The sequence below is a fragment of the Ovis canadensis genome, chromosome 25, assembly GCF_042477335.2.
Source record: "Ovis canadensis isolate MfBH-ARS-UI-01 breed Bighorn chromosome 25, ARS-UI_OviCan_v2, whole genome shotgun sequence".
NCBI classification, from domain to species: Eukaryota; Metazoa; Chordata; class Mammalia; order Artiodactyla; family Bovidae; genus Ovis; species Ovis canadensis.
Window position 1 is genome coordinate 230494 of NC_091269.1, and position 26167 is coordinate 256660.

A 26167-nucleotide genomic window follows, 5' to 3' on the forward strand; every position below is an offset into this window, starting at 1 on the left:
GGTTGGGGCCTGCCCCTGCGTGCCTGGGCTCCCGCCCACAGCCCCAGCTCAGGGCAAGCAGCCCCTGAGCCAAGACCTGCAGGAGGCGCAGAGCGCCCCCACCTGGAAGCCGAGTGAACAGCTGGCGGGGAGGCGAGCCTCCTCGAGGGAAGAAGAGGCAGCCCAGCCTCGTTTGGCTCAAGCCCTACTTGGCTGGAGCCGAGTGCGCCTCCAGGACGGCAGAGCTCCAGCTCTGCTCAGAGGCCCGTTCTGGCAGAGTTGCTGGCGCGAGGCTGCTCTGCCCTGGGCGAGCCTTGCCCAGACTTGCCTCGCTGCTAGGCTTCCTGCCCAGGAAGGAGCAGGCTGCGCGAGGCTGGGAGACGCCACTGGCGCCTTCCTGGCCTCAGCTCCGCTCCTGCCTTGCCTTTGCACCTAGGCCCCAAGCGTCCTTGGGGAGGGCTTAGGGGCCGGTGGCTTGCACACTGCCAAGGGCTCCAGCTGGAAGAGCTCTGTGCGAGGGAATGAAAGGTCTAGTGTAGGGCTCCTCCAGAGGTTGCTTGGCCGCCCAGACTCAGCACCGCGCGGAGTGCACCAGGCTCCCAGGTCCCCTGGCTGGGGTCTGCAGCCCCGCACACCCGGAGGCTGACTCCCTGGGCGCCCAGCAGCTGCCTCACACACGTAGCTTCCCTAGCGCTCTCCTCCCCAGCAGAGACGTGTGCAGCTGGTTGGGGCCTGCCCCTGCGTGCCTGGGCTCCTGCGCACAGCCCCAGCTCAGGGCAAGCAGCCCCTGAGCCAAGACCTGCATGAGGCGCAGAGCGCCCCCACCTGGAAGCCGAGTGAACAGCTGGCGGGGAGGCGAGCCTCCTCGAGGGAAGAAGAGGCAGCCCAGCTTCGTTTGGCTCAAGCCCTACTTGGCTGGAGCCGAGTTCGCCTCCAGGACTGCAGAGCTCCAGCTCTGCTCAGAGGCATGATCTGGCAGAGTTGCTGGCGCGAGGCTGCTCTGCCCTGGGCGAGCCTTGCCCAGACTTGCCTCGCTGCTAGGCTTCCTGCCCAGGAAGGAGCAGGCTGCGCGAGGCTGGGAGACGACACTGGCGCCTTCCTGGCCTCAGCTCTGCTCCTGCCTTGCGTTTGCACCTAGGCCCCATGCGTCCTTGGGGAGGGCTTAGGGGCCAAGGGCTCCAGCAGGAAGAGCTCTGTGCGAGGGAAGGGACGGGCCAGTGCAGGGTTCCTCCAGCGGTTGCTTGGCCGCCCAGGCTCAGCGCCGCACGGAGTGCACCAGGCTCCTAGGGCCCCAGGCTGGGGTCTGCAGCGCCGCACACCCGGAGGCTGACTCCCTGGGCGCCCAGCAGCTGCCTCACACACGTAACTTCCCTAGCGCTCTCCTCCCCAGCAGAGACGTGTGCACCTGGTTGGGGCCTGCCCCTACGTGCCTGGGCTCACGCGAACAGCCCAAGCTCAGGGCAAGCAGCCCCTGAGCCAAGACCTGCAGGAGGCGAAGCGCGCCCCCACCTGGAAGCCGAGTGAACAGCTGGCGGGGAGGCGAGCCTCCTCGAGGGAAGAAGAGGCAGCCCAGCCTCGTTTGGCTCAAGCCCTACTTGGCTGGAGCCGAGTGCGCCTCCAGGACGGCAGAGCTCCAGCTCTGCTCAGAGGCCCGTTCTGGCAGAGTTGCTGGCGCGAGGCTGCTCTGCCCTGGGCGAGCCTTGCCCAGACTTGCCTCGCTGCTAGGCTTCCTGCCCAGGAAGGAGCAGGCTGCGCGAGGCTGGGAGACGCCACTGGCGCCTTCCTGGCCTCAGCTCCGCTCCTGCCTTGCCTTTGCACCTAGGCCCCAGGCGTCCTTGGGGAGGGCTTAGGGGCCGGTGGCTTGCACACTGCCAAGGGCTGCAGCAGGAAGAGCTCTGTGCGAGGGAAGGAAAGGTCTAGTGCAGGGCTCCTCCAGAGGTTGCTTGGCCGCCCAGACTCAGCACCGCGCGGAGTGCACCAGGCTCCCAGGGCCCCTGGCTGGGGTCTGCAGCCCCGCACACCCGGAGGCTGACTCCCTGGGCGCCCAGCAGCTGCCTCACACACGTAGCTTCCCTAGCGCTCTCCTCCCCGGCAGAGACGTGTGCAGCTGGTTGGGGCCTGCCCCTGCGTGCCTGGGCTCCTGCGCACAGCCCCAGCTCAGGGCAAGCAGCCCCTGAGCCAAGACCTGCAGGAGGCGCAGAGCGCCCCCACCTGGAGGCCGAGTGAACAGCTGGCGGGGAGGCGAGCCTCCTCGAGGGAAGAAGAGGCAGCCCAGCCTCGTTTGGCTCAAGCCCTACTTGGCTGGAGCCGAGTGCGCCTCCAGGACGGCAGAGCTCCAGCTCTGCTCAGAGGCCTGATCTGGCATAGTTGCTCGCACGAAGCTGCTATGCCCTGGGCGAGCCTTGCCCAGACTTGCCTCGCTGCTAGGCTTCCTGCCCAGGAAGGAGCAGGCTGCGCGAGGCTGGGAGACGCCACTGGCGCCTTCCTGGCCTCAGCTCCGCTCCTGCCTTGCCTTTGCACCTAGGCCCCAGGCGTCCTTGGGGATGGCTTAGGGGCCAGTGACTTGCACTCTGCCAAGGGCTCCAGCAGGAAGAGCTCTGTGCGAGGGAAGGGAAGGGCTAGTGCAGGGCTCCTCCAGCGGTTTCTTGGCCGCCCAGACTTAGCTCGGCACGGAGTGCACCAGGCTCCCAGGGCCCTGGCTGGAGTCTGCAGCCCCGCACACCCGGAGGCTGACTCCTTGGGCGCCCAGCAGCTTCCTCACACACGTAGCTTCCCTAGCGCTCTCCTCCCCAGCAGAGACGTGTGCAGCTGGTTGGGGCCTGCCCCTGCGTGCCTGGGCTCCCGCGCACAGCCCCAGCTCAGGGCAAGCAGCCCCTGAGCCAAGACCTGCAGGAGGCGAAGAGCGCCCCCACCTGGAAGCCGAGTGAACAGCTGGCGGGGAGGCGAGCCTCCTCGAGGGAAGAAGAGGCAGCCCAGCCTCGTTTGGCTCAAGCCCTACTTGGCTGGAACCGAGTGCGCCTCCAGGACGGCAGAGCTCCAGCTCTGCTCAGAGTCCCGTTCTGGCAGAGTTGCTGGCGCGAGGCTGCTCTGCCCTGGGCGAGCCTTGCCCAGACTTGCCTCGCTGCTAGGCTTCCTGCCCAGGAAGGAGCAGGCTGCGCGAGGCTGGGAGACGCCACTGGCGCCTTCCTGGCCTCAGCTCCGCTCCTGCCTTGCCTTTGCACCTAGGCCCCAGGCGTCCTTGGGGAGGGCTTAGGGGCCGGTGGCTTGCACACTGCCAAGGGCTCCAGCAGGAAGAGCTCTGTGCGAGGGAAGGAAAGGGCTAGTGCAGAGCTCCTCCAGAGGTTGCTTGGCCGCCCAGACTCAGCGCCGCACGGAGTACACCAGGCTCCCAGGGCCCCCGGCTGGGGTCTGCAGCCCCGCACACCCGGAGGCTGACTCCCTGGGCGCCCAGCAGCTTCCTCACACACGTAGCTTCCCTAGCGCTCTCCTCCCCAGCATAGACGTTTGCAGCTGGTTGGGGCCTGCCCCTGCGTGCTTGGGCTCCCGCCCACAGCCCCAGCTCAGAGCAAGCAGCCCCTGAGCCAAGACCTGCAGGAGGCGCAGATCGCCCCCACCTGGAAGCCGAGTGAACAGCTGGCGGGGAGGCGAGCCTCCTCGAGGGAAGAAGAGGCAGCCCAGCATCGTTTGGCTCAAGCCCTACTTGGCTGGAGCCGAGTGCGCCTCCAGGACTGCAGAGCTCCAGCTCTGCTCAGAGGCATGATCTGGCAGAGTTGCTGGAGCGAGGCTGCTCTGCCCTGGGCGAGCCTTGCCCAGACTTGCCTCGCTGCTAGGCTTCCTGCCCAGGAAGGAGCAGGCTGCGCGAGGCTGGGAGACGACACTGGCGCCTTCCTGGCCTCAGCTCTGCTCCTGCCTTGCGTTTGCACCTAGGCCCCATGCGTCCTTGGGGAGGGCTTAAGGGCCGGTGGCTTGCACACTGCCAAGGGCTCCAGCAGGAAGAGCTCTGTGCGAGGGAAGGGAAAGGCCAGTGCATGGCTCCTCCAGCGTTGCTTGGCCGCCCAGGATCAGCGCCTCACGGAGTGCCCCAGGCTCCCAGGGCCCCTGGCTGGGGTCTGCAGCCCCGCACACCCGGAGGCTGACTCCCTGGGCGCCCAGCAGCTGCCTCACACACGTAGCTTCCCTAGCGCTCTCCTTCCCAGCAGAGACGTGTGCAGCTGGTTGGGGCCTGCCCCTGCGTGCCTGGGCTCCCGCCCACAGCCCCAGCTCAGGGCAAGCAGCCCTTGAGCCAAGACCTGCAGGAGGCGCAGAGCGCCCCCACCTGGAAGCCGAGTGAACAGCTGGCGGGGAGGCGAGCCTCCTCGAGGGAAGAAGAGGCAGCCCAGCCTCGTTTGGCTCAAGCCCTACTTGGCTGGAGCCGAGTGCGCCTCCAGGACGGCAGAGCTCCAGCTCTGCTCAGAGGTCCGTTCTGGCAGAGTTGCTGGCGCGAGGCTGCTCTGCCCTGGGCGAGGCTTGCCCAGACTTGCCTCGCTGCTAGGATTCCTGCCCAGGAAGGAGCAGGCTGCGCGAGGCTGGGAGACGCCACTGGCGCCTTCCTGGCCTCAGCTCCGCTCCTGCCTTGCCTTTGCACCTAGGCCCCAGGCGTCCTTGGGGAGGGCTTAGGGGCCGGTGGCTTGCACACTGCCAAGGGCTCCAGCAGGAAGAGCTCTGTGCGAGGGAATGAAAGGTCTAGTGTAGGGCTCCTCCAGAGGTTGCTTGGCCGCCCAGACTCAGCACCGCGCGGAGTGCACCAGGCTCCCAGGGCCCCTGGCTGGGGTCTGCAGCCCCGCACACCCGGAGGCTGACTCCCTGGGCGCCCAGCAGCTGCCTCACACACGTAGCTTCCCTAGCGCTCTCCTCCCCAGCAGAGACGTGTGCAGGTGGTTGGGGCCTGCCCCTGCGTGCCTGGGCTCCTGCGCACAGCCCCAGCTCAGGGCAAGCAGCCCCTGAGCCAAGACCTGCATGAGGCGCAGAGCGCCCCCACCTGGAAGCCGAGTGAACAGCTGGCGGGGAGGCGAGCCTCCTCGAGGGAAGAAGAGGCAGCCTAGCTTCGTTTGGCTCAAGCCCTACTTGGCTGGAGCCGAGTGCGCCTCCAGGACTGCAGAGCTCCAGCTCTGCTCAGAGGCATGATCTGGCAGAGTTGCTGGCGCTAGGCTGCTCTGCCCTGGGCGAGCCTTGCCCAGACTTGCCTCGCTGCTAGGCTTCCTGCCCAGGAAGGAGCAGGCTGCGCGAGGCTGGGAGACGACACTGGCGCCTTCCTGGCCTCAGCTCTGCTCCTGCCTTGCGTTTGCACCTAGGCCCCATGCGTCCTTGGGGAGGGCTTAGGGGCCGGTGGCTTGCACACTGCCAAGGGCTCCAGCAGGAAGAGCTCTGTGCGAGGGAAGGGACGGGCCAGTGCAGGGCTCCTCCAGCGGTTGCTTGGCCGCCCAGGCTCAGCGCCGCACGGAGTGCACCAGGCTCCCAGGGCCCCAGGCTGGGGTCTGCAGCGCCGCACACCCGGAGGCTGACTCCCTGGGCGCCCAGCAGCTGCCTCACACACGTAACTTCCCTAGCGCTCTCCTCCCCAGCAGAGACGTGTGCAGCTGGTTGGGGCCTGCCCATGCGTGCCTGGGCTCACGCGAACAGCCCAAGCTCAGGGCAAGCAGCCCCTGAGCCAAGACCTGCAGGAGGCGAAGAGCGCCCCCACCTGGAAGCCGAGTGAACAGCTGGCGGGGAGGCGAGCCTCCTCGAGGGAAGAAGAGGCAGCCCAGCCTCGTTTGGCTCAAGCCCTACTTGGCTGGAGCCGAGTGCGCCTCCAGGACGGCAGAGCTCCAGCTCTGCTCAGAGGCCTGATCTGGCATAGTTGCTCGCACGAAGCTGCTATGCCCTGGGCGAGCCTTGCCCAGACTTGCCTCGCTGCTAGGCTTCCTGCCCAGGAAGGAGCAGGCTGCGCGAGGCTGGGAGACGCCACTGGCGCCTTCCTGGCCTCAGCTCCGCTCCTGCCTTGCCTTTGGACCTAGGCCCCAGGCGTCCTTGGGGATGGCTTAGGGGCCAGTGACTTGCACTCTGCCAAGGGCTCCAGCAGGAAGAGCTCTGTGCGAGGGAAGGGAAGGGCTAGTGCAGGGCTCCTCCAGCGGTTGCTTGGCCGCCCAGACTTAGCTCGGCACGGAGTGCACCAGGCTCCCAGGGCCCTGGCTGGGGTCTGCAGCCCCGCACACCCGGAGGCTGACTCCTTGGGCGCCCAGCAGCTTCCTCACACACGTAGCTTCCCTAGCGCTCTCCTCCCCAGCAGAGACGTGTGCAGCTGGTTGGGGCCTGCCCCTGCGTGCCTGGGCTCCCGCGCACAGCCCCAGCTCAGGGCAAGCAGCCCCTGAGCCAAGACCTGCAGGAGGCCAAGAGCGCCCCCACCTGGAAGCCGAGTGAACAGCTGGCGGGGAGGCGAGCCTCCTCGAGGGAAGAAGACGCAGCCCAGCCTCGTTTGGCTCAAGCCCTACTTGGCTGGAGCCGAGTGCGCCTCCAGGACGGCAGATCTCCAGCTCTGCTCAGAGGCCCGTTCTGGCAGAGTTGCTGGCGCGAGGCGGCTCTGCCCTGGGCGAGCCTTGCCCAGACTTGCCTCGCTGCTAGGCTTCCTGCCCAGGAAGGAGCAGGCTGCGCGAGGCTGGGAGACGCCACTGGCGCCTTCCTGGCCTCAGCTCCGCTCCTGCCTTGCCTTTGGACCTAGGCCCCAGGCGTCCTTGGGGAGGGCTTAGGGGCAGGTGGCTTGCACACTGCCAAGGGCTCCAGCAGGAAGAGCTCTGTGCGAGGGAAGGAAAGGTCTAGTGCAGGTCTCCTCCAGAGGTTGCTTGGCCGCCCAGACTCAGCACCGCGCGGAGTGCACCAGGTTCCCAGGGCCCCTGGCTGGGGTCTGCAGCCCCGCACACCCGGAGGCTGACTCCCTGGGCGCCCAGCTGCTGCCTCACACACGTAGCTTCCCTAGCGCTCTCCTACCCAGCAGAGACGTGTGCAGCTGGTTGGGGCCTGCCCCTGCGTCCCTGGGCTCCTGCGCACAGCCCCAGCTCACGGCAAGCAGCCCCTGAGCCAAGACCTGCAGGAGGCGCAGAGCGCCCCCACCTGGAAGCCGAGTGAACAGCTGGCGGGGAGGCGAGCCTCCTCGAGGGAAGAAGAGGCAGCCCAGCCTCGTTTGGCTCAAGCCCTACTTGGCTGGAGCCGAGTGCGCCTCCAGGACGGCAGAGCTCCAGCTCTGCTCAGAGGCCTGATCTGGCATAGTTGCTCGCGCGAAGCTGCTATGCCCTGGGCGAGCCTTGCCCAGACTTGCCTCGCTGCTAGGCTTCCTGCCCAGGAAGGAGCAGGCTGCGCGAGGCTGGGAGACGCCACTGGCGCCTTCCTGGCCTCAGCTCCCCTCCTGCCTTGCCTTTGCACCTAGGCCCCAGGCGTCCTTGGGGAGGGCTTAGGGGCCGGTGGCTTGCACACTGCCAAGGGCTCCAGCAGGAAGAGCTCTGTGCGAGGGAAGGGAAGGGCTAGTGCAGGGCTCCTCCAGCGGTTGCTTGGCCGCCCAGACTTAGCTCGGCACGGAGTGCACCAGGCTCCTAGGGCCCTGGCTGGGGTCTGCAGCCCCGCACACCCGGAGGCTGACTCCCTGGGCGCCCAGAAGCTTCCTCACACACGTAGATTCCCTAGTGCTCTCCTCCCCAGCAGAGACGTGTGCAGCTGGTTGGGGCCTGCCCCTGCGTGCCTGGGCTCCCGCGCACAGCCCCAGCTCAGGGCAAGCAGCCCCTGAGCCAAGACCTGCAGGAGGCGAAGAGCGCCCCCACCTGGAAGCCGAGTGAACAGCTGGCGGGGAGGCGAGCCTCCTCGAGGGAAGAAGAGGCAGCCCAGCCTCGTTTGGCTCAAGCCCTACTTGGCTGGAGCCGAGTGCGCCTCCAGGACGGCAGAGCTCCAGCTCTGCTCAGAGTCCCGTTCTGGCAGAGTTGCTGGCGCGAGGCTGCTCTGCCCTGGGCGAGCTTTGCCCAGACTTGCCTCGCTGCTAGGCTTCCTGCCCAGGAAGGAGCAGGCTGCGCGAGGCTGGGAGACGCCACTTGCGCCTTCCTGGCCTCAGCTCCGCTCCTGCCTTGCCTTTGCACCTAGGCCCCAGGCGTCCTTGGGGAGGGCTTAGGGGCCGGTGGCTTGCACACTGCCAAGGGTTCCAGCAGGAAGAGCTCTGTGCGAGGGAAGGAAAGGGCTAGTGCAGGGCTCCTCCAGAGGTTGCTTGGCCGCCCAGACTCAGCGCCGCACGGAGTACACCAGGCTCCCAGGGCCGCTGGCTGGGGTCTGCAGCCCCGCACACCCGGAGGCTGACTCCCTGGGCGCCCAGCAGCTGCCTCACACACGTAGCTTCCCTAGCGCTCTCCTCCCCAGCAGAGACGTGTGCAGCTGGTTGGGGCCTGCCCCTGCGTGCTTGGGCTCCCGCCCACAGCCCCAGCTCAGAGCAAGCAGCCCCTGAGCCAAGACCTGCAGGAGGCGCAGATCGCCCCCACCTGGAAGCCGAGTGAACAGCTGGCGGGGAGGCGAGCCTCCTCGAGGGAAGAAGAGGCAGCCCAGCATCGTTTGGCTCAAGCCCTACTTGGCTGGAGCCGAGTGCGCCTCCAGGACTGCAGAGCTCCAGCTCTGCTCAGAGGCATATTCTGGCAGAGTTGCTGGCGCGAGGCTGCTCTGCCCTGGGCGAGCCTTGCCCAGACTTGCCTCGCTGCTAGGCTTCCTGCCCAGGAAGGAGCAGGCTGCGCGAGGCTGGGAGACGACACTGGCGCCTTCCTGGCCTCAGCTCTGCTCCTGCCTTGCGTTTACACCTAGGCCCAATGCGTCCTTGGGGAGGGCTTAGGGGCCGGTGGCTTGCACACTGCCAAGGGCTCCAGCAGGAAGAGCTCTGTGCGAGGGAAGGGAAAGGCCAGTGCATGGCTCCTCCAGCGTTGCTTGGCCGCCCAGGATCAGCGCCTCACGGAGTGCCCCAGGCTCCCAGGGCCCCTGGCTGGGGTCTGCAGCCCCGCACACCCGGAGGCTGACTCCCTGGGCGCCCAGCAGCTGCCTCACACACGTAGCTTCCCTAGCGCTCTCCTCCCCAGCAGAGACGTGTGCAGCTGGTTGGGGCCTGCCCCTGCGTGCCTGGGCTCCCGCCCACAGCCCCAGCTCAGGGCAAGCAGCCCCTGAGCCAAGACCTGCAGGAGGCGAAGAGCGCCCCCACCTGGAAGCCGAGTGAACAGCTGGCGGGGAGGCGAGCCTCCTCGAGGGAAGAAGAGGCAGCCCAGCCTCGTTTGGCTCAAGCCCTACTTGGCTGGAGCCGAGTGCGCCTCCAGGACGGCAGAGCTCCAGCTCTGCTCAGAGGCCCGTTCTGGCAGAGTTGCTGGCGCGAGGCTGCTCTGCCCTGGGCGAGGCTTGCCCAGACTTGCCTCGCTGCTAGGCTTCCTGCCCAGGAAGGAGCAGGCTGCGAGAGGCTGGGAGACGCCACTGGCGCCTTCCTGGCCTCAGCTCCGCTCCTGCCTTGCCTTTGCACCTAGGCCCCAGGCGTCCTTGGGGAGGGCTTAGGGGCCGGTGGCTTGCACACTGCCAAGGGCTCCAGCAGGAAGAGCTCTGTGCGAGGGAATGAAAGGTCTAGTGTAGGGCTCCTCCAGAGGTTGCTTGGCCGCCCAGACTCAGCACCGCGCGGAGTGCACCAGGCTCCCAGGGCCCCTGGCTGGGGTCTGCAGCCCCGCACACCCGGAGGCTGACTCCCTGGGCGCCCAGCAGCTGCCTCACACACGTAGCTTCCCTAGCGCTCTCCTCCCCATCAGAGACGTGTGCAGCTGGTTGGGGCCTGCCCCTGCGTGCCTGGGCTCCTGCGCACAGCCCCAGCTCAGGGCAAGCAGCCCCTGAGCCAAGACCTGCATGAGGCGCAGAGCGCCCCCACCTGGAAGCCGAGTGAACAGCTGGCGGGGAGGCGAGCCTCCTCGAGGGAAGAAGAGGCAGCCCAGCTTCGTTTGGCTCAAGCCCTACTTGGCTGGAGCCGAGTGCGCCTCCAGGACTGCAGAGCTCCAGCTCTGCTCAGAGGCATGATCTGGCAGAGTTGCTGGAGCGAGGCTGCTCTGCCCTGGGCGAGCCTTGCCCAGACTTGCCTCGCTGCTAGGCTTCCTGCCCAGGAAGGAGCAGGCTGCGCGAGGCTGGGAGACGACACTGGCGCCTTCCTGGCCTCAGCTCTGCTCCTGCCTTGCGTTTGCACCTAGGCCCCATGCATCCTTGGGGAGGGCTTAGGGGCCGGTGGCTTGCACACTGCCAAGGGCTCCAGCAGGAAGAGCTCTGTGCGAGGGAAGGGACGGGCCAGTGCAGGGCTCCTCCAGAGGTTGCTTGGCCGCCCAGGCTCAGCGCCGCACGGAGTGCACCAGGCTCCCAGGGCCCCAGGCTGGGGTCTGCAGCCCCGCACACCCGGAGGCTGACTCCCTGGGCGCCCAGCAGCTGCCTCACACACGTAACTTCCCTAGCGCTCTCCTCCCCAGCAGAGACGTGTGCAGCTGGTTGGGGCCTGCCCCTGCGTGCCTGGGCTCCACCCACAGCCCCAGCTCAGGGCAAGCAGCCCCTGAGCCAAGACCTGCAGGAGGCGAAGAGCGCCCCCACCTGGAAGCCGAGTGAACAGCTGGCGGGGAGGCGAGCCTCCTCGAGGGAAGAAGAGGCAGCCCAGCCTCGTTTGGCTCAAGCCCTACTTGGCTGGAACCGAGTGCGCCTCCAGGATGGCAGAGCTCCAGCTCTGCTCAGAGGCCCGATCAGGAAGAGTTGCTGGCGCGAGGCTGCTCTGCCCTGGGCGAGCCTTGCCCAGACCTGCCTCGCTGCTAGGCTTCCTGCCCAGGAAGGAGCAGGCTGCGCGAGGCTGGGAGACGCCACTGGCGCCTTCCTGGCCTCAGCTCTGCTCCTGCCTTGCGTTTGCACCTAGGCCCCATGCGTCCTTTGGGAGGGCTTAGGGGCCGGTGGCTTGCACACTGCCAAGGGCTCCAGCAGGAAGAGCTCTGTGCGAGGGAAGGGAAGGACCAGTGCAGGGCTCCTCCAGCGGTTGCTTGGCCGCCCAGGCTCACCGCCGCACGGAGTGCACCAGGCTCCCAGGGCCCCTGGCTGGGGTCTGCAGCCCCGCACACCCGGAGGCTGACTCCCTGGGCGCCCAGCAGCTGCCTCACACACGTAGCTTCCCTAGCGCTCTCCTCCCCAGCAGAGACGTGTGCAGCTGGTTGGGGCCTGCCCCTCCGTGCCTGTGCTCCTGCGAACAACCCCAGCTCAGGGCAAGCAGCCCCTGAGCCAAGACCTGCAGGAGGCGCAGAGCGCCCCCACCTGGAAGCCGAGTGAACAGCTGGCGGGGAGGCGAGCCTCCTCGAGGGAAGAAGAGGCAGCCCAGACTCGTTTGGTTCAAGCCCTACTTGGCTGGAGCCGAGTGCGCCTCCAGGACGGCAGAGCTCCAGCTCTGCTGAGAGGCCCGTTCTGGCAGAGTTGCTGGCGCGAGGCTGCTCTGCCCTGGGCGAGCCTTGCCCAGACTTGCCTCGCTGCTACGCTTCCTGCCCAGGAAGGAGCAGGCTGCGCGAGGCTGGGAGACGCCACTGGCGCCTTCCTGGCCTCAGCTCCGCTCCTGCCTTGCCTTTGGACCTAGGCCCCAGGCGTCCTTGGGGAGGTCTTAGGGACCGGGGGCTTGCACACTGCCAAGGGCTCCAGCAGGAAGAGCTCTGTGCGAGGGAAGGGAAGGGCCAGTGCAGGGCTCCTCCAGCGGTTGCTTGGCCGCCCAGGCTCAGGGCCGCACGGAGTGCACCAGGCTCCCAGGGCCCCTGGCTGTGGTCTGCAGCCCCGCACACCCGGAGGCTGACTCCCTGGACGCCCAGCAGCTGCCTCACACACGTAGCTTCCCTAGCGCTCTCCTCCCCAGCAGAGACGTGTGCAGCTGGTTGGGGCCTGCCCCTCCGTGCCTGTGCTCCTGCGAACAACCCCAGCTCAGGGCAAGCAGCCCCTGAGCCAAGACCTGCAGGAGGCGCAGAGCGCCCCCACCTGGAAGCCGAGTGAACAGCTGGCGGGGAGGCGAGCCTCCTCGAGGGAAGAAGAGGCAGCCCAGCCTCGTTTGGCTCAAGCCCTACTTGGCTGGAGCCGAGTGCGCCTCCAGGACGGCAGAGCTCCAGCTCTGCTGAGAGGCCCGTTCTGGCAGAGTTGCTGGCGCGAGGCTGCTCTGCCCTGGGCGAGCCTTGCCCAGACTTGCCTCGCTGCTACGCTTCCTGCCCAGGAAGGAGCAGGCTGCGCGAGGCTGGGAGACGCCACTGGCGCCTTCCTGGCCTCAGCTCCGCTCCTGCCTTGCCTTTGGACCTAGGCCCCAGGCGTCCTTGGGGAGGTCTTAGGGACCGGGGGCTTGCACACTGCCAAGGGCTCCAGCAGGAAGAGCTCTGTGCGAGGGAAGGGAAGGGCCAGTGCAGGGCTCCTCCAGAGGTTGCTTGGCCGCCCAGACTCAGCGCCGCACGGAGTACACCAGGCTCCCAGGGCCGCTGGCTGGGGTCTGCAGCCCCGCACACCCGGAGGCTGACTCCCTGGGCGCCCAGCAGCTGCCTCACACACGTAGCTTCCCTAGCGCTCTCCTCCCCAGCAGAGACGTGTGCAGCTGGTTGGGGCCTGCCCCTGCGTGCTTGGGCTCCCGCCCACAGCCCCAGCTCAGAGCAAGCAGCCCCTGAGCCAAGACCTGCAGGAGGCGCAGATCGCCCCCACCTGGAAGCCGAGTGAACAGCTGGCGGGGAGGCGAGCCTCCTCGAGGGAAGAAGAGGCAGCCCAGCATCGTTTGGCTCAAGCCCTACTTGCTGGAGCCGAGTGCGCCTCCAGGACTGCAGAGCTCCAGCTCTGCTCAGAGGCATGATCTGGCAGAGTTGCTGGCGCGAGGCTGCTCTGCCCTGGGCGAGCCTTGCCCAGACTTGCCTCGCTGCTAGGCTTCCTGCCCAGGAAGGAGCAGGCTGCGCGAGGCTGGGAGACGACACTGGCGCCTTCCTGGCCTCAGCTCTGCTCCTGCCTTGCGTTTACACCTAGGCCCAATGCGTCCTTGGGGAGGGCTTAGGGGCCGGTGGCTTGCACACTGCCAAGGGCTCCAGCAGGAAGAGCTCTGTGCGAGGGAAGGGAAAGGCCAGTGCATGGCTCCTCCAGCGTTGCTTGGCCGCCCAGGATCAGCGCCTCACGGAGTGCCCCAGGCTCCCAGGGCCCCTGGCTGGGGTCTGCAGCCCCGCACACCCGGAGGCTGACTCCCTGGGCGCCCAGCAGCTGCCTCACACACGTAGCTTCCCTAGCGCTCTCCTCCCCAGCAGAGACGTGTGCAGCTGGTTGGGGCCTGCCCCTGCGTGCCTGGGCTCCCGCCCACAGCCCCAGCTCAGGGCAAGCAGCCCCTGAGCCAAGACCTGCAGGAGGCGAAGAGCGCCCCCACCTGGAAGCCGAGTGAACAGCTGGCGGGGAGGCGAGCCTCCTCGAGGGAAGAAGAGGCAGCCCAGCCTCGTTTGGCTCAAGCCCTACTTGGCTGGAGCCGAGTGCGCCTCCAGGACGGCAGAGCTCCAGCTCTGCTCAGAGGCCCGTTCTGGCAGAGTTGCTGGCGCGAGGCTGCTCTGCCCTGGGCGAGGCTTGCCCAGACTTGCCTCGCTGCTAGGCTTCCTGCCCAGGAAGGAGCAGGCTGCGAGAGGCTGGGAGACGCCACTGGCGCCTTCCTGGCCTCAGCTCCGCTCCTGCCTTGCCTTTGCACCTAGGCCCCAGGCGTCCTTGGGGAGGGCTTAGGGGCCGGTGGCTTGCACACTGCCAAGGGCTCCAGCAGGAAGAGCTCTGTGCGAGGGAATGAAAGGTCTAGTGTAGGGCTCCTCCAGAGGTTGCTTGGCCGCCCAGACTCAGCACCGCGCGGAGTGCACCAGGCTCCCAGGGCCCCTGGCTGGGGTCTGCAGCCCCGCACACCCGGAGGCTGACTCCCTGGGCGCCCAGCAGCTGCCTCACACACGTAGCTTCCCTAGCGCTCTCCTCCCCATCAGAGACGAGTGCAGCTGGTTGGGGCCTGCCCCTGCGTGCCTGGGCTCCTGCGCACAGCCCCAGCTCAGGGCAAGCAGCCCCTGAGCCAAGACCTGCATGAGGCGCAGAGCGCCCCCACCTGGAAGCCGAGTGAACAGCTGGCGGGGAGGCGAGCCTCCTCGAGGGAAGAAGAGGCAGCCCAGCTTCGTTTGGCTCAAGCCCTACTTGGCTGGAGCCGAGTGCGCCTCCAGGACTGCAGAGCTCCAGCTCTGCTCAGAGGCATGATCTGGCAGAGTTGCTGGAGCGAGGCTGCTCTGCCCTGGGCGAGCCTTGCCCAGACTTGCCTCGCTGCTAGGCTTCCTGCCCAGGAAGGAGCAGGCTGCGCGAGGCTGGGAGACGACACTGGCGCCTTCCTGGCCTCAGCTCTGCTCCTGCCTTGCGTTTGCACCTAGGCCCCATGCATCCTTGGGGAGGGCTTAGGGGCCGGTGGCTTGCACACTGCCAAGGGCTCCAGCAGGAAGAGCTCTGTGCGAGGGAAGGGACGGGCCAGTGCAGGGCTCCTCCAGAGGTTGCTTGGCCGCCCAGGCTCAGCGCCGCACGGAGTGCACCAGGCTCCCAGGGCCCCAGGCTGGGGTCTGCAGCCCCGCACACCCGGAGGCTGACTCCCTGGGCGCCCAGCAGCTGCCTCACACACGTAACTTCCCTAGCGCTCTCCTCCCCAGCAGAGACGTGTGCAGCTGGTTGGGGCCTGCCCCTGCGTGCCTGGGCTCCACCCACAGCCCCAGCTCAGGGCAAGCAGCCCCTGAGCCAAGACCTGCAGGAGGCGAAGAGCGCCCCCACCTGGAAGCCGAGTGAACAGCTGGCGGGGAGGCGAGCCTCCTCGAGGGAAGAAGAGGCAGCCCAGCCTCGTTTGGCTCAAGCCCTACTTGGCTGGAACCGAGTGCGCCTCCAGGATGGCAGAGCTCCAGCTCTGCTCAGAGGCCCGATCAGGAAGAGTTGCTGGCGCGAGGCTGCTCTGCCCTGGGCGAGCCTTGCCCAGACTTGCCTCGCTGCTAGGCTTCCTGCCCAGGAAGGAGCAGGCTGCGCGAGGCTGGGAGACGCCACTGGCGCCTTCCTGGCCTCAGCTCTGCTCCTGCCTTGCGTTTGCACCTAGGCCCCATGCGTCCTTTGGGAGGGCTTAGGGGCCGGTGGCTTGCACACTGCCAAGGGCTCCAGCAGGAAGAGCTCTGTGCGAGGGAAGGGAAGGACCAGTGCAGGGCTCCTCCAGCGGTTGCTTGGCCGCCCAGGCTCAGCGCCGCACGGAGTGCACCAGGCTCCCAGGGCCCCTGGCTGGGGTCTGCAGCCCCGCACACCCGGAGGCTGACTCCCTGGGCGCCCAGCAGCTGCCTCACACACGTAGCTTCCCTAGCGCTCTCCTCCCCAGCAGAGACGTGTGCAGCTGGTTGGGGCCTGCCCCTCCGTGCCTGTGCTCCTGCGAACAACCCCAGCTCAGGGCAAGCAGCCCCTGAGCCAAGACCTGCAGGAGGCGCAGAGCGCCCCCACCTGGAAGCCGAGTGAACAGCTGGCGGGGAGGCGAGCCTCCTCGAGGGAAGAAGAGGCAGCCCAGACTCGTTTGGTTCAAGCCCTACTTGGCTGGAGCCGAGTGCGCCTCCAGGACGGCAGAGCTCCAGCTCTGCTGAGAGGCCCGTTCTGGCAGAGTTGCTGGCGCGAGGCTGCTCTGCCCTGGGCGAGCCTTGCCCAGACTTGCCTCGCTGCTACGCTTCCTGCCCAGGAAGGAGCAGGCTGCGCGAGGCTGGGAGACGCCACTGGCGCCTTCCTGGCCTCAGCTCCGCTCCTGCCTTGCCTTTGGACCTAGGCCCCAGGCGTCCTTGGGGAGGTCTTAGGGACCGGGGGCTTGCACACTGCCAAGGGCTCCAGCAGGAAGAGCTCTGTGCGAGGGAAGGGAAGGGCCAGTGCAGGGCTCCTCCAGCGGTTGCTTGGCCGCCCAGGCTCAGGGCCGCACGGAGTGCACCAGGCTCCCAGGGCCCCTGGCTGTGGTCTGCAGCCCCGCACACCCGGAGGCTGACTCCCTGGACGCCCAGCAGCTGCCTCACACACGTAGCTTCCCTAGCGCTCTCCTCCCCAGCAGAGACGTGTGCAGCTGGTTGGGGCCTGCCCCTCCGTGCCTGTGCTCCTGCGAACAACCCCAGCTCAGGGCAAGCAGCCCCTGAGCCAAGACCTGCAGGAGGCGCAGAGCGCCCCCACCTGGAAGCCGAGTGAACAGCTGGCGGGGAGGCGAGCCTCCTCGAGGGAAGAAGAGGCAGCCCAGCCTCGTTTGGCTCAAGCCCTACTTGGCTGGAGCCGAGTGCGCCTCCAGGACGGCAGAGCTCCAGCTCTGCTGAGAGGCCCGTTCTGGCAGAGTTGCTGGCGCGAGGCTGCTCTGCCCTGGGCGAGCCTTGCCCAGACTTGCCTCGCTGCTACGCTTCCTGCCCAGGAAGGAGCAGGCTGCGCGAGGCTGGGAGACGCCACTGGCGCCTTCCTGGCCTCAGCTCCGCTCCTGCCTTGCCTTTGGACCTAGGCCCCAGGCGTCCTTGGGGAGGTCTTAGGGACCGGGGGCTTGCACACTGCCAAGGGCTCCAGCAGGAAGAGCTCTGTGCGAGGGAAGGGAAGGGCCAGTGCAGGGCTCCTCCAGCGGTTGCTTGGCCGCCCAGGCTCAGGGCCGCACGGAGTGCACCAGGCTCCCAGGGCCCCTGGCTGTGGTCTGCAGCCCCGCACACCCGGAGGCTGACTCCCTGGACGCCCAGCAGCTGCCTCACACACGTAGCTTCCCTAGCGCTCTCCTACCCAGCAGAGACGTGTGCAGCTGGTTGGGGCCTGCCCCTGCGTGCCTGGGCTCCCGCCCACAGCCCCAGCTCAGAGGAAGCAGCCCCTGAGCCAAGACCTGCAGGAGGCGCAGATCGCCCCCACCTGGAAGCCGAGTGAACAGCTGGCGGGGAGGCGAGCCTCCTCGAGGGAAGAAGAGGCAGCCCAGCCTCGTTTGGCTCAAGCCCTACTTGGCTGGAGCCGAGTGCGCCTCCAGGACGGCAGAGCTCCAGCTCTGCTCAGAGGCCCGATCTGGCAGAGTTGCTGGGGCGAGGCTGCCCTGCCCTGGGCGAGCCTTGCCCAGACTTGCCTCGCTGCTAGGCTTCCTGCCCAGGAAGGAGCAGGTTGCGCGAGGCTGGGAGACGCCACTGGCGCCTTCCTGGCCTCAGCTCCTCTCCTGCCTTGCCTTTGCACCTAGGCCCCAGGCGTCCTTGGGGAGGGCTTAGGGGCCGGTGGCTTGCACACTGCCAAGGGCTCCAGCAGGAAGAGCTCTGTGCGAGGGAAGGGAAGGGCTAGTGCAGGGCTTCTCCAGAGTTTGCTTGGCCGCCTAGACTCAGCGCCGCACGGAGTGCATCAGGCTCCCAGGGCCCCTGGCTGGGGTCTGCAGCCCCGCACACCCGGAGGCTGACTCCCTGGGAGCCCAGCAGCTGCCTCACGCACGTAGCTTCCCTAGCGCTCTCCTCCCCAGCAGAGACGTGTGCAGCTGGTTGGGGCCTGCCCCTGCGTGCCTGGGCTCCTGCGCACAGCCCCAGCTCAGGGCAAGCAGCCCCTGAGCCAAGACCTGCATGAGGCGCAGAGCGCCCCCACCTGGAAGCCGAGTGAACAGCTGGCGGGGAGGCGAGCCTCCTCGAGGGAAGAAGAGGCAGCCCAGCTTCGTTTGGCTCAAGCCCTACTTGGCTGGAGCCGAGTGCGCCTCCAGGACTGCAGAGCTCCAGCTCTGCTCAGAGGCCCGTTCTGGCAGAGTTGCTGGCGCGAGGCTGCTCTGCCCTGGGCGAGACTTGCCCAGACTTGCCTCGCTGCTAGGCTTCCTGCCCAGGAAGGTGCAGGCTGCGCGAGGCTGGGAGACGCCACTGGCGCCTTCCTGGCCTCAGCTCCGCTCCTGCCTTGCCTTTGCACCTAGGCCCCAGGCGTCCTTGGGGAGGGCTTGGGGGCCGGTGGCTTGCACACTGCCAAGGGCTCCAGCAGGAAGAGCTCTGTGCGAGGGAAGGGAAGGGCTAGTGCAGGGCTCCTCCAGCGGTTGCTTGGCCGCCCAGACTTAGCTCGGCACGGAGTACACCAGGCTCCCAGGGCCCTGGCTGGGGTCTGCAGCCCCGCACACCCGGAGGCTGACTCCCTGGGCGCCCAGCAGCTTCCTCACACACGTAGCTTCCCTTGCGCTCTCCTCTCCAGCAGAGACGTGTGCAGCTGGTTGGGGCCTGCCCCTGCTTGCCTGGGCTCCCGCGCACATCCCCAGCTCAGGGCAAGCAGCCCCTGAGCCAAGACCTGCAGGAGCCGCAGAGCGCCCCCACCTGGAAGCCGAGTGAACAGCTGACGGGGAGGCGAGCCTCCTCGAGGGAAGAAGAGGCAGCCCAGCCTCGTTTGGCTCAAGCCCTATTTGGCTGGAATGAGTGCGCCTCCAGGACGGCAGAGCTCCAGCTCTGCTCAGAGGCCCGATCTGGCAGAGTTGCTGGCACGAGGCTGCTCTGCCCTGGGCGAGCCTTGCCCAGACTTGCCTCGCTGCTAGGCTTCCTGCCCAGGAAGGAGCAGGCTGCGCGAGGCTGGGAGACGACACTGGCGCCTTCCTGGCCTCAGCTCTGCTCCTGCCTTGCGTTTGCACCTAGGCCCCATGCGTCCTTGGGGAGGGCTTAGGGGCCGGTGGCTTGCACACTGCCAAGGGCTCCAGCAGGAAGAGCTCTGTGCGAGGGAAGGGAAAGGCCAGTGCATGGCTCCTCCAGCGTTGTTTGGCCGCCCAGGATCAGCGCCGCACGGAGTGCCCCAGGCTCCCAGGGCCCCTGGCTGGGGTCTGCAGCCCCGCACACCCGGAGGCTGACTCCCTGGGCGCCCAGCAGCTGCCTCACACACGTAGCTTCCCTAGCGCTCTCCTCCCCAGCAGAGACGTGTGCAGCTGGTTGGGGCCTGCCCCTGCGTGCCTGGGCTCCTGCGCACAGCCCCAGCTCAGGGCAAGCAGCCCCTGAGCCAAGACCTGCAGGAGGCGCAGAGCGCCCCCACCTGGAAGCCGAGTGAACAGCTGGCGGGGAGGCGAGCCTCCTCGAGGGAAGAAGAGGCAGCCCAGCCTCGTTTGGCTCAAGCCCTACTTGGCTGGAGCCGAGTGCGCCTCCAGGACGGCAGAGCTCCAGCTCTGCTCAGAGGCCCGTTCTGGCAGAGTTGCTGGCGCGAGGCTGCTCTGCCCTGGGCGAGGCTTGCCCAGACTTGCCTTGCTGCTAGGCTTCCTGCCCAGGAAGGAGCAGGCTGCGCGAGGCTGGGAGACGCCACTGGCGCCTTCCTGGCCTCAGCTCCGCTCCTGCCTTGCCTTTGCACCTAGGCCCCAGGCGTCCTTGGGGAGGGCTTAGGGGCCGGTGGCTTGCACACTGCCAAGGGCTCCAGCAGGAAGAGCTCTGTGCGAGGGAATGAAAGGTCTAGTGTAGGGCTCCTCCAGAGGTTGCTTGGCCGCCCAGACTCAGCACCGTGCGGAGTGCACCAGGCTCCCAGGGCCCCTGGCTGGGGTCTGCAGCCCCGCACACCCGGAGGCTGACTCCCTGGGCGCCCAGCAGCTGCCTCACACACGTAGCTTCCCTAGCGCTCTCCTCCCCAGCAGAGACGTGTGCAGCTGGTTGGGGCCTGCCCCTGCGTGCCTGGGCTCCTGCGCACAGCCCCAGCTCAGGGCAAGCAGCCCCTGAGCCAAGACCTGCATGAGGCGCAGAGCGCCCCCACCTGGAAGCCGAGTGAACAGCTGGCGGGGAGGCGAGCCTCCTCGAGGGAAGAAGAGGCAGCCCAGCTTCGTTTGGCTCAAGCCCTACTTGTTTGGAACCGAGTGCGCCTCCAGGACTGCAGAGCTCCAGCTCTGCTCAGAGGCATGATCTAGCAGAGTTGCTGGCGCGAGGCTGCTCTGCCCTGGGCGAGCCTTGCCCAGACTTGCCTCGCTGCTAGGCTTCCTGCCCAGGAAGGAGCAGGCTGCGCGAGGCTGGGAGACGACACTGGCGCCTTCCTGGCCTCAGCTCTGCTCCTGCCTTGCGTTTGCACCTAGGCCCCATGCGTCCTTGGGGAGGGCTTAGGGGCCGGTGGCTTGCACACTGCCAAGGGCTCCAGCAGGAAGAGCTCTGTGCGAGGGAAGGGACGGGCCAGTGCAGGGCTCCTCCAGCGGTTGCTTGGCCGCCCAGGCTCAGCGCCGCACGGAGTGCACCAGGCTCCCAGGGCCCCAGGCTGGGGTCTGCAGCGCCGCACACCCGGAGGCTGACTCCCTGGGCGCCCAGCAGCTGCCTCACACACGTAGCTTCCCTAGCGCTCTCCTCCCCAGCAGAGACGTGTGCAGCTGGTTGGGGCCTGCCCCTGCGTGCCTGGGCTCACGCGAACAGCCCAAGCTCAGGGCAAGCAGCCCCTGAGCCAAGACCTGCAGGAGGCGAAGAGCGCCCCCACCTGGAAGCCGAGTGAACAGCTGGCGGGGAGGCGAGCCTCCTCGAGGGAAGAAGAGGCAGCCCAGCCTCGTTTGGCTCAAGCCCTACTTGGCTGGAACCGAGTGCGCCTCCAGGATGGCAGAGCTCCAGCTCTGCTCAGAGGCCCGATCAGGAAGAGTTGCTGGCGCGAGGCTGCTCTGCCCTGGGCGAGCCTTGCCCAGACTTGCCTCGCTGCTAGGCTTCCTGCCCAGGAAGGAGCAGGCTGCGCGAGGCTGGGAGACGCCACTGGCGCCTTCCTGGCCTCAGCTCTGCTCCTGCCTTGCGTTTGCACCTAGGCCCCATGCGTCCTTTGGGAGGGCTTAGGGGCCGGTGGCTTGCACACTGCCAAGGGCTCCAGCAGGAAGAGCTCTGTGCGAGGGAAGGGAAGGGCCAGTGCAGGGCTCCTCCAGCGGTTGCTTGGCCGCCCAGGCTCAGCGCCGCACGGAGTGCACCAGGCTCCCAGGGACCCTGGCTGGGGTCTGCAGCCCCGCACACCCGGAGGCTGACTCCCTGGGCGCCCAGCAGCTGCCTCACACACGTAGCTTCCCTAGCGCTCTCCTCCCCAGCAGAGACGTGTGCAGCTGGTTGGGGCCTGCCCCTCCGTGCCTGTGCTCCTGCGAACAACCCCAGCTCAGGGCAAGCAGCCCCTGAGCCAAGACCTGCAGGAGGCGCAGAGCGCCCCCACCTGGAAGCCGAGTGAACAGCTGGCGGGGAGGCGAGCCTCCTCGAGGGAAGAAGAGGCAGCCCAGCCTCGTTTGGCTCAAGCCCTACTTGGCTGGAGCCGAGTGCGCCTCCAGGACGGCAGAGCTCCAGCTCTGCTCAGAGGCCCGTTCTGGCAGAGTTGCTGGCGCGAGGCTGCTCTGCCCTGGGCGAGCCTTGCCCAGACTTGCCTCGCTGCTAGGCTTCCTGCCCAGGAAGGAGCAGGCTGCGCGAGGCTGGGAGACGCCACTGGCGCCTTCCTGGCCTCAGCTCCGCTCCTGCCTTGCCTTTGCACCTAGGCCCCAAGCGTCCTTGGGGAGGGCTTAGGGGCCGGTGGCTTGCACACTGCCAAGGGCTCCAGCTGGAAGAGCTCTGTGCGAGGGAATGAAAGGTCTAGTGTAGGGCTCCTCCAGAGGTTGCTTGGCCGCCCAGACTCAGCACCGCGCGGAGTGCACCAGGCTCCCAGGGCCCCTGGCTGGGGTCTGCAGCCCCGCACACCCGGAGGCTGACTCCCTGGGCGCCCAGCAGCTGCCTCACACACGTAGCTTCCCTAGCGCTCTCCTCCCCAGCAGAGACGTGTGCAGCTGGTTGGGGCCTGCCCCTGCGTGCCTGGGCTCCTGCGCACAGCCCCAGCTCAGGGCAAGCAGCCCCTGAGCCAAGACCTGCATGAGGCGCAGAGCGCCCCCACCTGGAAGCCGAGTGAACAGCTGGCGGGGAGGCGAGCCTCCTCGAGGGAAGAAGAGGCAGCCCAGCTTCGTTTGGCTCAAGCCCTACTTGGCTGGAGCCGAGTTCGCCTCCAGGACTGCAGAGCTCCAGCTCTGCTCAGAGGCATGATCTGGCAGAGTTGCTGGCGCGAGGCTGCTCTGCCCTGGGCGAGCCTTGCCCAGACTTGCCTCGCTGCTAGGCTTCCTGCCCAGGAAGGAGCAGGCTGCGCGAGGCTGGGAGACGACACTGGCGCCTTCCTGGCCTCAGCTCTGCTCCTGCCTTGCGTTTGCACCTAGGCCCCATGCGTCCTTGGGGAGGGCTTAGGGGCCAAGGGCTCCAGCAGGAAGAGCTCTGTGCGAGGGAAGGGACGGGCCAGTGCAGGGTTCCTCCAGCGGTTGCTTGGCCGCCCAGGCTCAGCGCCGCACGGAGTGCACCAGGCTCCTAGGGCCCCAGGCTGGGGTCTGCAGCGCCGCACACCCGGAGGCTGACTCCCTGGGCGCCCAGCAGCTGCCTCACACACGTAACTTCCCTAGCGCTCTCCTCCCCAGCAGAGACGTGTGCAGCTGGTTGGGGCCTGCCCCTACGTGCCTGGGCTCACGCGAACAGCCCAAGCTCAGGGCAAGCAGCCCCTGAGCCAAGACCTGCAGGAGGCGAAGCGCGCCCCCACCTGGAAGCCGAGTGAACAGCTGGCGGGGAGGCGAGCCTCCTCGAGGGAAGAAGAGGCAGCCCAGCCTCGTTTGGCTCAAGCCCTACTTGGCTGGAGCCGAGTGCGCCTCCAGGACGGCAGAGCTCCAGCTCTGCTCAGAGGCCCGTTCTGGCAGAGTTGCTGGCGCGAGGCTGCTCTGCCCTGGGCGAGCCTTGCCCAGACTTGCCTCGCTGCTAGGCTTCCTGCCCAGGAAGGAGCAGGCTGCGCGAGGCTGGGAGACGCCACTGGCGCCTTCCTGGCCTCAGCTCCGCTCCTGCCTTGCCTTTGCACCTAGGCCCCAGGCGTCCTTGGGGAGGGCTTAGGGGCCGGTGGCTTGCACACTGCCAAGGGCTGCAGCAGGAAGAGCTCTGTGCGAGGGAAGGAAAGGTCTAGTGCAGGGCTCCTCCAGAGGTTGCTTGGCCGCCCAGACTCAGCACCTCGCGGAGTGCACCAGGCTCCCAGGGCCCCTGGCTGGGGTCTGCAGCCCCGCACACCCGGAGGCTGACTCCCTGGGCGCCCAGCAGCTGCCTCACACACGTAGCTTCCCTAGCGCTCTCCTCCCCGGCAGAGACGTGTGCAGCTGGTTGGGGCCTGCCCCTGCGTGCCTGGGCTCCTGCGCACAGCCCCAGCTCAGGGCAAGCAGCCCCTGAGCCAAGACCTGCAGGAGGCGCAGAGCGCCCCCACCTGGAGGCCGAGTGAACAGCTGGCGGGGAGGCGAGCCTCCTCGAGGGAAGAAGAGGCAGCCCAGCCTCGTTTGGCTCAAGCCCTACTTGGCTGGAGCCGAGTGCGCCTCCAGGACGGCAGAGCTCCAGCTCTGCTCAGAGGCCCGTTCTGGCAGAGTTGCTGGCGCGAGGCTGCTCTGCCCTGGGCGAGCCTTGCCCAGACTTGCCTCGCTGCTAGGCTTCCTGCCCAGGAAGGAGCAGGCTGCGCGAGGCTGGGAGACGCCACTGGCGCCTTCCTGGCCTCAGCTCCGCTCCTGCCTTGCCTTTGCACCTAGGCCCCAGGCGTCCTTGGGGAGGGCTTAGGGGCCGGTGGCTTGCACACTGCCAAGGGCTCCAGCAGGAAGAGCTCTGTGCGAGGGAAGGAAAGAGCTAGTGCAGGGCTCCTCCAGAGGTTGCTTGGCCGCCCAGACTCAGCGCCGCACGGAGTACACCAGGCTCCCAGGGCCCCTGGCTGGGGTCTGCAGCCCCGCACACCCGGAGGCTGACTCCCTGGGCGCCCAGCAGCTTCCTCACACACGTAGCTTCCCTAGCGCTCTCCTCCCCAGCATAGACGTGTGCAGCTGGTTGGGGCCTGCCCCTGCGTGCCTGGACTCCTGCGCACAGCCCCAGCTCAGGGCAAGCAGCCCCTGAGCCAAGACCTGCAGGAGGCGCAGAGCGCCCCCACCTGGAGGCCGAGTGAACAGCTGGCGGGGAGGCGAGCCTCCTCGAGGGAAGAAGAGGCAGCCCAGCCTCGTTTGGCTCAAGCCCTACTTGGCTGGAGCCGAGTGCGCCTCCAGGACGGCAGGGATCCAGCTCTGCTCAGAGGCCTGATCTGGCATAGTTGCTCGCACGAAGCTGCTATGCCCTGGGCGAGCCTTGCCCAGACTTGCCTCGCTGCTAGGCTTCCTGCCCAGGAAGGAGCAGGCTGCGCGAGGCTGGGAGACGCCACTGGCGCATTCCTGGCCTCAGCTCCGCTCCTGCCTTGCCTTTGCACCTAGGCCCCAGGCGTCCTTGGGGATGGCTTAGGGGCCAGTGACTTGCACTCTGCCAAGGGCTCCAGCAGGAAGAGCTCTGTGCGAGGGAAGGGAAGGGCTAGTGCAGGGCTCCTCCAGCGGTTTCTTGGCCGCCCAGACTTAGCTCGGCACGGAGTGCACCAGGCTCCCAGGGCCCTGGCTGGAGTCTGCAGCCCCGCACACCCGGAGGCTGACTCCTTGGGCGCCCAGCAGCTTCCTCACACACGTAGCTTCCCTAGCGCTCTCCTCCCCAGCAGAGACGTGTGCAGCTGGTTGGGGCCTGCCCCTGCGTGCCTGGGCTCCCGCGCACAGCCCCAGCTCAGGGCAAGCAGCCCCTGAGCCAAGACCTGCAGGAGGCGAAGAGCGCCCCCACCTGGAAGCCGAGTGAACAGCTGGCGGGGAGGCGAGCCTCCTCGAGGGAAGAAGAGGCAGCCCAGCCTCGTTTGGCTCAAGCCCTAATTGGCTGGAGCCGAGTGCGCCTCCAGGACGGCAGAGCTCCAGCTCTGCTCAGAGTCCCGTTCTGGCAGAGTTGCTGGCGCGAGGCTGCTCTGCCCTGGGCGAGCCTTGCCCAGACTTGCCTCGCTGCTAGGCTTCCTGCCCAGGAAGGAGCAGGCTGCGCGAGGCTGGGAGACGCCACTGGCGCCTTCCTGGCCTCAGCTCCGCTCCTGCCTTGCCTTTGCACCTAGGCCCCAGGCGTCCTTGGGGAGGGCTTAGGGGCCGGTGGCTTGCACACTGCCAAGGGCTCCAGCAGGAAGAGCTCTGTGCGAGGGAAGGAAAGGGCTAGTGCAGGGCTCCTCCAGAGGTTGCTTGGCCGCCCAGACTCAGCGCCGCACGGAGTACACCAGGCTCCCAGGGCCCCTGGCTGGGGTCTGCAGCCCCGCACACCCGGAGGCTGACTCCCTGGGCGCCCAGCAGCTGCCTCACACACGTAGCTTCCCTATCGCTCTCCTCCCCAGCAGAGACGTGTGCAGCTGGTTGGGGCCTGCCCCTGCGTGCTTGGGCTCCCGCCCACAGCCCCAGCTCAGAGCAAGCAGCCCCTGAGCCAAGACCTGCAGGAGGCGCAGATCGCCCCCACCTGGAAGCCGAGTGAACAGCTGGCGGGGAGGCGAGCCTCCTCGAGGGAAGAAGAGGCAGCCCAGCATCGTTTGGCTCAAGCCCTACTTGGCTGGAGCCGAGTGCGCCTCCAGGACTGCAGAGCTCCAGCTCTGCTCAGAGGCATGATCTGGCAGAGTTGCTGGAGCGAGGCTGCTCTGCCCTGGGCGAGCCTTGCCCAGACTTGCCTCGCTGCTAGGCTTCCTGCCCAGGAAGGAGCAGGCTGCGCGAGGCTGGGAGACGACACTGGCGCCTTCCTGGCCTCAGCTCTGCTCCTGCCTTGCGTTTGCACCTAGGCCCCATGCGTCCTTGGGGAGGGCTTAAGGGCCGGTGGCTTGCACACTGCCAAGGGCTCCAGCAGGAAGAGCTCTGTGCGAGGGAAGGGAAAGGCCAGTGCATGGCTCCTCCAGCGTTGCTTGGCCGCCCAGGATCAGCGCCTCACGGAGTGCCCCAGGCTCCCAGGGCCCCTGGCTGGGGTCTGCAGCCCCGCACACCCGGAGGCTGACTCCCTGGGCGCCCAGCAGCTGCCTCACACACGTAGCTTCCCTAGCGCTCTCCTTCCCAGCAGAGACGTGTGCAGCTGGTTGGGGCCTGCCCCTGCGTGCCTGGGCTCCCGCCCACAGCCCCAGCTCAGGGCAAGCAGCCCTTGAGCCAAGACCTGCAGGAGGCGCAGAGCGCCCCCACCTGGAAGCCGAGTGAACAGCTGGCGGGGAGGCGAGCCTCCTCGAGGGAAGAAGAGGCAGCCCAGCCTCGTTTGGCTCAAGCCCTACTTGGCTGGAGCCGAGTGCGCCTCCATTAGGCAGAGCTCCAGCTCTGCTCAGAGGT